Raw genomic sequence first — 6,254 nt, forward strand, 5'->3', positions numbered from 1 at the left:
CATAATCAACATATTAAATTATTTAAATGAGAAAATGAATCATTTTATGGAAAAAAGGGTAATTTTGATTTTCACATGAAAAGGCCACATTTACCAGAGTAGGGGAAAGGTCTGGACTGCAGGCAGACTCTTCAGCTACAAAGCCATACTGTTATAGTGGATGCAATATGCAGCTTAGCATTGTCTTGCTGAAATATGCACAAAGCCTTCCTGGAAAATGATGTTGTTTCAATGGGAGTTTGATATTGCTCTAAAACTTGTATATAATTTTCCGCACTGATCGTACCTTTTCAGATGTGCAAGCTGCAGGCTTTTAAACCAAGTTCTGATTAAAAAGCATTCTGGATCAACTAAAACATTTTTAGGTAGATTTTAGAACAACCTGATAATGAATTAATAGTTCAGCCTAGAAGTAATAAATACATGAATTAGTTTTTCAGCGTCACTTTGAGACAAGATGTTTCTAATTTTAGAGATACTGCCCAAATGCAAGACAATATAGTCATACATATTTGTTTAATATTCTAGTCAAAAATGACTCCAAGATTCCTCACAGTGTTCCTGAAGGCCACGGTAATGCCATCCCAAGTAAGTATCTGGCTGGACAACATATTTCTAAAACTTTTAGGAAAGAGTACAATAACCTCAGTTGTGAAAAGGCAGGAAATGTGAGGTCATCAGGCCTTTACGTCTTTAAGATATTGCACTTCAGAAAATGACTTGCCAACCACTTTCTTGGTTTTGGCATTTCTTTATTAAACATCACTGATCATAAATGCTGTGATTATGTCAGTGTGAAACTTGCTGCCTGCTCTGATATTGTTTTCTTTCTCTAGTTCCTGTCAGTGGAGGAAGCTCTTATTCCCCTGATATCACCCCACAGAATGCTTGGTGGTAGCTGAGCAACACAGCCCCATCAATGGAGCCATTGTCAATTGACAGCCTGCGCACATGCTGTAAAACCCGAAGTGCCAAAAGTGCCAACACAATATGGATATGCAAAAGAGGCCACCTGAAAATTGCATTATTATTATTATTATTATTATTATTATTATTATTATTATCCATTAACGCTTGTGTTGTGTCTGGAAACCAGTCACGGTTCACCACAATCTCTATTTAGAAATGTGTGATTCAACATGTGTCTCTGTAACTTTTTTTTTTATTGCATTTTCATAATTGCTGAAACAGTTACAGTCTTTGTCAAAGTCACTTTGGAAACACCTTGTTAAATGTCTTAGGCAATTCAGATACCTTTGTCCTAGTTACTGCTAAAATTAGCATTTTTTTTCCTATTATTTCCACATAAGGAGCATTTTTTTGTTACACCGAAAAATACTTGCACATCCTGTACCTCTGTACTTTAGCTCAGTCATCATCTCTTAACATGATTCTTCTCAGGACAGATGGTGGTAATTTCTTCTTTTGTGAAACCAGGATAAAGTAGAATAGAATAGCCCATTAAATAAGGTAAATGAGTTTTTATGTAGATTTTAAGTAATCCATCCACCAAAAATAGCTATGCCTTTTTTACAAGAGCCAGCAACTTGATGTTCACTACTGATATAACATTTGATTTAAAAAACAAAAACAAAACCCCCCCAAAAAAAAACAAAAAAAAATGGAGGTCAAAATGAAAAGCAGCAGGGAATTAAACACCTAGAAATTAAGTTGCCCTTGAAGCCTTATACATATATGATATATGATGAATATGATGATGAAGAAAGTAACCATGAAAGAAGAATGTAACACATCAGGATTCAGGAGCAGCTACATAGATCAGGGGCAGAGTTTGTGGAGGTTGCTTTCATGGAAGATGTTCTCCATGATGTTCTCCAAGTGGTTGTGATGAAAGTGGCTCCATGATGATTCCTTCTCTTCCTCCTCGTTCTTGGGTTTCTGCTGCCTGAGGTATTCACTGAGCACACAGTCGGTTGGGGCCATCTTCCTGATGTACTCGTGGATGTTCATTGTCTCATCCTGGACCGTGGTACTGACACTCACTAGTTCCCAGCCTTCTTCCTTCCACTTAGCATACAGCCTCAAGGTGCTGGACTTGGGGTGAAACCTTCCATGCACCTGATCACAGGCAGGGCGTAGGTGTTGATAGCCCGGATCTTGTTCTCACCATTCAGCTGACTCCTTAGGACTTGCCTGAGCCTCTGCAGGTAACTGGTGGTTGCAGCTTTCTAGCAGCCTCTTCATGGTTCCCATTTGCCTTTGGAATCCCTACAGGCAAATGTCCTCTAGCTGTCCTCTATGTCTGCAATGTTGCCTTCTGTTAGTTTGATCCCCTCAGTTCTGACTACCTTCCCTCTTTATTATCATCCGACTACAGGGTGAGCCATTTATATGGATACACCGTAATAAAATGGGAATGGTTGGTGATATTAAAGTCCTGTTTGTGGCACATTGTAATTAATTAAACTTGATTAATTGCAATTAATTCCACAAGAAAATTTGCCCCAAAGTGCAAATGCTTTTTTTTTTTAAAGGGTTTTAGTAGGCGACAGAATAAATAATAGAAATGTACATGAATATTTTAAACTAGAGCTCTTTTAATTTATGGGGGGAAAAAGCATTTAAGCTGCATTTCAATGCAAAAAAGAGAAAAAAAAATATCCATGGGCAAAATTGGGCAGACTTAAAAATCAAGTGTTATTTTAAGTACTTTAAGTACATTTTCAGAATGGTATTGTCTTTAAATGTTGCAACCTGCAAGTGAGAACAGTCTCTCACATGGGACAGAAGTGACAGGACTAATCAAATACTTGCAGACCAGGACAGACAGCTGTGGGTGGGTCCCTGCTCGACTGGACCACCACTGCAGCGCGCAGTCTATCTCGCTGATGGTGGATTCTGCTCTGTACAAACTCGGGGCCCTGTTACACAAGGCTTCTACATATGAATCTGTAGCACATTTTCTAACAGTCCAGAGCAATCCATTTTGCAAGAGAGTTTGTAAGTTTGTCTGATGTTAATTTACTAATTTTGGTCCTGAAGCCAGTCATTTCATCAAGTCTGCGCTGCCGACACCTTTTGGTGGTACTCGAACTGCTAGCTCTAACAGCTCCCACACTTTCTGTGCTCGCTGCGACATGTTTTGCATTTAGATGGTACCGCAAGGTTGAAGTGCTTCGATGGTATGCAAACTCCTTTTTGCACAGTTTGCACAAAACCACGCTTTTATCAAGGCTTCCGTCGGGTAGTCTTTAGAAGTAAAATTTTTATATACAATACCCATTTGTACTTGAAGTCTTCTACTTTTTCAGGGCATTGTCACTTTCGTTGACAGGTTCCTCACAAAGGCAGCAATAGTAACCAGTTAGGGCTAGGTATCGTCACTGATTTCTAGAATCCCGATTCAATTTGATCCACGATTTGATTAGATTCAAATCAATTTTGACTCAGACAGTCAGAAATATTATAATTCTGATAATTTATCAGTACTGACACTTGTGAGACTTCATCAGTGTAAGCATCACAGCAGATGCCTTTGTATCAAAGTAATTGAGAATAAAACAGAGAAAAACATGAAAGAGATTTTCCTGGCCTGACTTTTTATAGCAGATAACCTTAAAATATTGTGCAGTAGATCAAAAACTGAAGAAAACCTTGACTCAACATATGTACATTACCTGATGCTGCTAAAGTGAAGCAGAGCAACGTTACAAAGGTTTTGTTAAAGAAAGGTTTTGCAATTTGGCATAGTTTAAAGTTTAAATTTCTTCAGTATTAAACAGGAGAAATGAGGCTTTCTTGTCGGAAGAAATAAAAAAAGAAAACAGTGGCTGACAGCGCTGTAAACGATGGTAGACTGGTGGGTAATAAGCAATCGAATAATGCAGAAAACAGAGATTTGAGATGGGAAACTGTTCTTGAACTACACTGAGAGAGAGAGAAAGAGCTGTGCAGGAAGTGTGATTTTATCGTGGTGGAAGCAAAACAGCAAAAGTAAGAGGGAATTCATGACAATATTTATGTGAAGCATAGTTTGGATCTTCTTTTGCTGCTGGTTCAGTAGTCAATTTTGGTTGGAGAGAGACAAAACCTGGAGCTTCAGAATATGTCAGATGTCCGCTTTCTTACCCGATAGCATGTACACAGACACGCCATCGGTGCTAAAAGTTAACAGATGTGTCGGGTCCGCGCTTTGTATTTACGTGTTTTTGCAGAATCCGTTTGCCTGCTCTCATTTACTGTTTTAGCTGTTTGGTGGTTGTTGAAACAGTTTTGTAATGTTTGTGAGATTCTGGCATTTCTGGCAAAATACATTTGTATTTAAAAATCAATTCAGGATTTTAATGAATCAGTATCGCTTTATTCAAGCTAAAAATAGATTTTAATTGGAAAATCGATTATCAAAACCCACCCCTATAACCAGTTGCCTGCTAGGCGTCGCCTCTATTAATTAATGTCAGTTAACTAGACTTCCCCTCTTTCTTAATGCCCTTAAAAACATTTCAGTGGAAGTAGTATCTGATAAATAACATGGTGCTTTATGTTGTATGGCCCATCCAGGAAGTTTGTGCTTCAGTTTTGTTGAAATGAGCAGATATGTGTCTGTGCCCTGTGTGTGGGTGTTGTATATAAATGACACACAATGACATATACTTTAAAAACGTTCCATTAAACTGTCTCACTGACAAATCTGCATTAATACTTCTTAGTCGGCCCAAGCAAATGTCAAGCCAAATAAAAACAAACTGATGGTGTATGTCTGTACAGTGTATGTGTGAACTTTGGTTCTAATAATCAAAAGTCAACACTGCAGGACTGATGTTTGTCTGAAGTCTGGCTTTTATCCTGCAGGCTGGTGGAAAAGCTGGGAAATCTATCATCATGGGTCAAGTATAGGTTAAGATCTAAAAATAGAAAATGCAACTATGAAAGCTGAAAAGTGGGTGAAGCCATTCCAAGGCACTTCTCACAGTTCTTTACATTTATTTTGACCATACTATTATTATTATTGTATTGGTCAACATTTTCAACACTTATTTGTTAGGATCCCTGGGTCTGTTGACCCAGGGTTTTTGAGTTTATTATATTATTTATCATTTCTAGTCTTTGGTTTCTTTGAGTTCTGTCTTATGGTTTATGTCTCTGTGTTCTCTAGTTGCTCTGTCTCCCCTGTCAGCTGTATCCCCTTGTCAAGTTCGCGTCTCTGTGTTATGTTTCCTGTTTTACTTTGAAAGTCTGTCTCATGTAAATGCGTCTGGTTTTGCTTCCTTTGTCTCGTTAGGCCTGATTTGCCCCAGCTGTGTTTCCCTCCTGTTACCCATTCCCTGATTGCTCCCTCTATGTATTTAAGCCCTGTGTTTCTCTGTGTCTGTGTTGTGATCTACTCTCATCTTGCTGTGTGGTTTGTCTGTTTGCCAGTTCAGGTTATTGTTTGTATTCCCAGTTTATTGTTAGTATTCCCAGTTTTGTTAGTTCTCTGTTTGCCATCTAGCAATAAATCTGAGTTTAAGTTCACCTTTTGTCTAAGACTGTCTGCACTTTGTGTCCTCCTACTACCATTCCTGCCTGCACACATCCCTCACACGACAGAAGATTGCGACCAGAACATGGACCCTAGACTCTTCAGCCTTTGAGTTTTACGCTGAGATGGAGCAGATGATTAAGCTTCTTGACCGCATTGCCCAGGCCAAGGATTTGAGGACCATGGCGGTTGGGTCCGAGGGGCCCGTCCAGCAACCTGCCTCCGCTGCATCGCCACCACCTGTGGCTCCCACGCCATCGCCTGCAGCGCCACCACCTGCGGCTCCCACACCGTCACCTGCAGTGCCACCCTCCTCGTCTGGTCCAGCCTCCGAGTCTTCGTCCTCGTCTGGTCCAGCCTCCGAGTCTTCGTCCTCGCCTGGTCCCGCCTTGCCGCCGTCCGGACCGCATCCTGCGCCTCAACATCGCCGGCCTCCTTCCGGGCCTCTGATTGGATGTCCTCGCCCTGCCCGGCCACTTTCCAGGTCGTTGGCTGGACATCATTGCTGTTGTGGCCTCCGAACCTGCTTCGTCGTCGCCACCGCTGCCTTCCGCGCGGCCGGCCTCCGGACCTGCTACAACCTGCAGAGGAAACACCATTTTTGCTACATGTACCACATGACGTGTTCTGTGCAGCGTCAAAAATGAAATGATTTATTACAGCAGCAGAATATAGTTTGAGTTTGGCCTCTATTTTTTTTTTCTTCTTTTTTTTATACCATGGGAGTCTGAGGATTTACAAGCTTTGCCACTTAGTCTCAAGTGGCCCTTAC

Source organism: Simochromis diagramma, unplaced genomic scaffold, assembly GCF_900408965.1.
Source record: "Simochromis diagramma unplaced genomic scaffold, fSimDia1.1 OVJJ01000313.1, whole genome shotgun sequence".
In the NCBI taxonomy this organism is placed as follows: Eukaryota; Metazoa; Chordata; class Actinopteri; order Cichliformes; family Cichlidae; genus Simochromis; species Simochromis diagramma.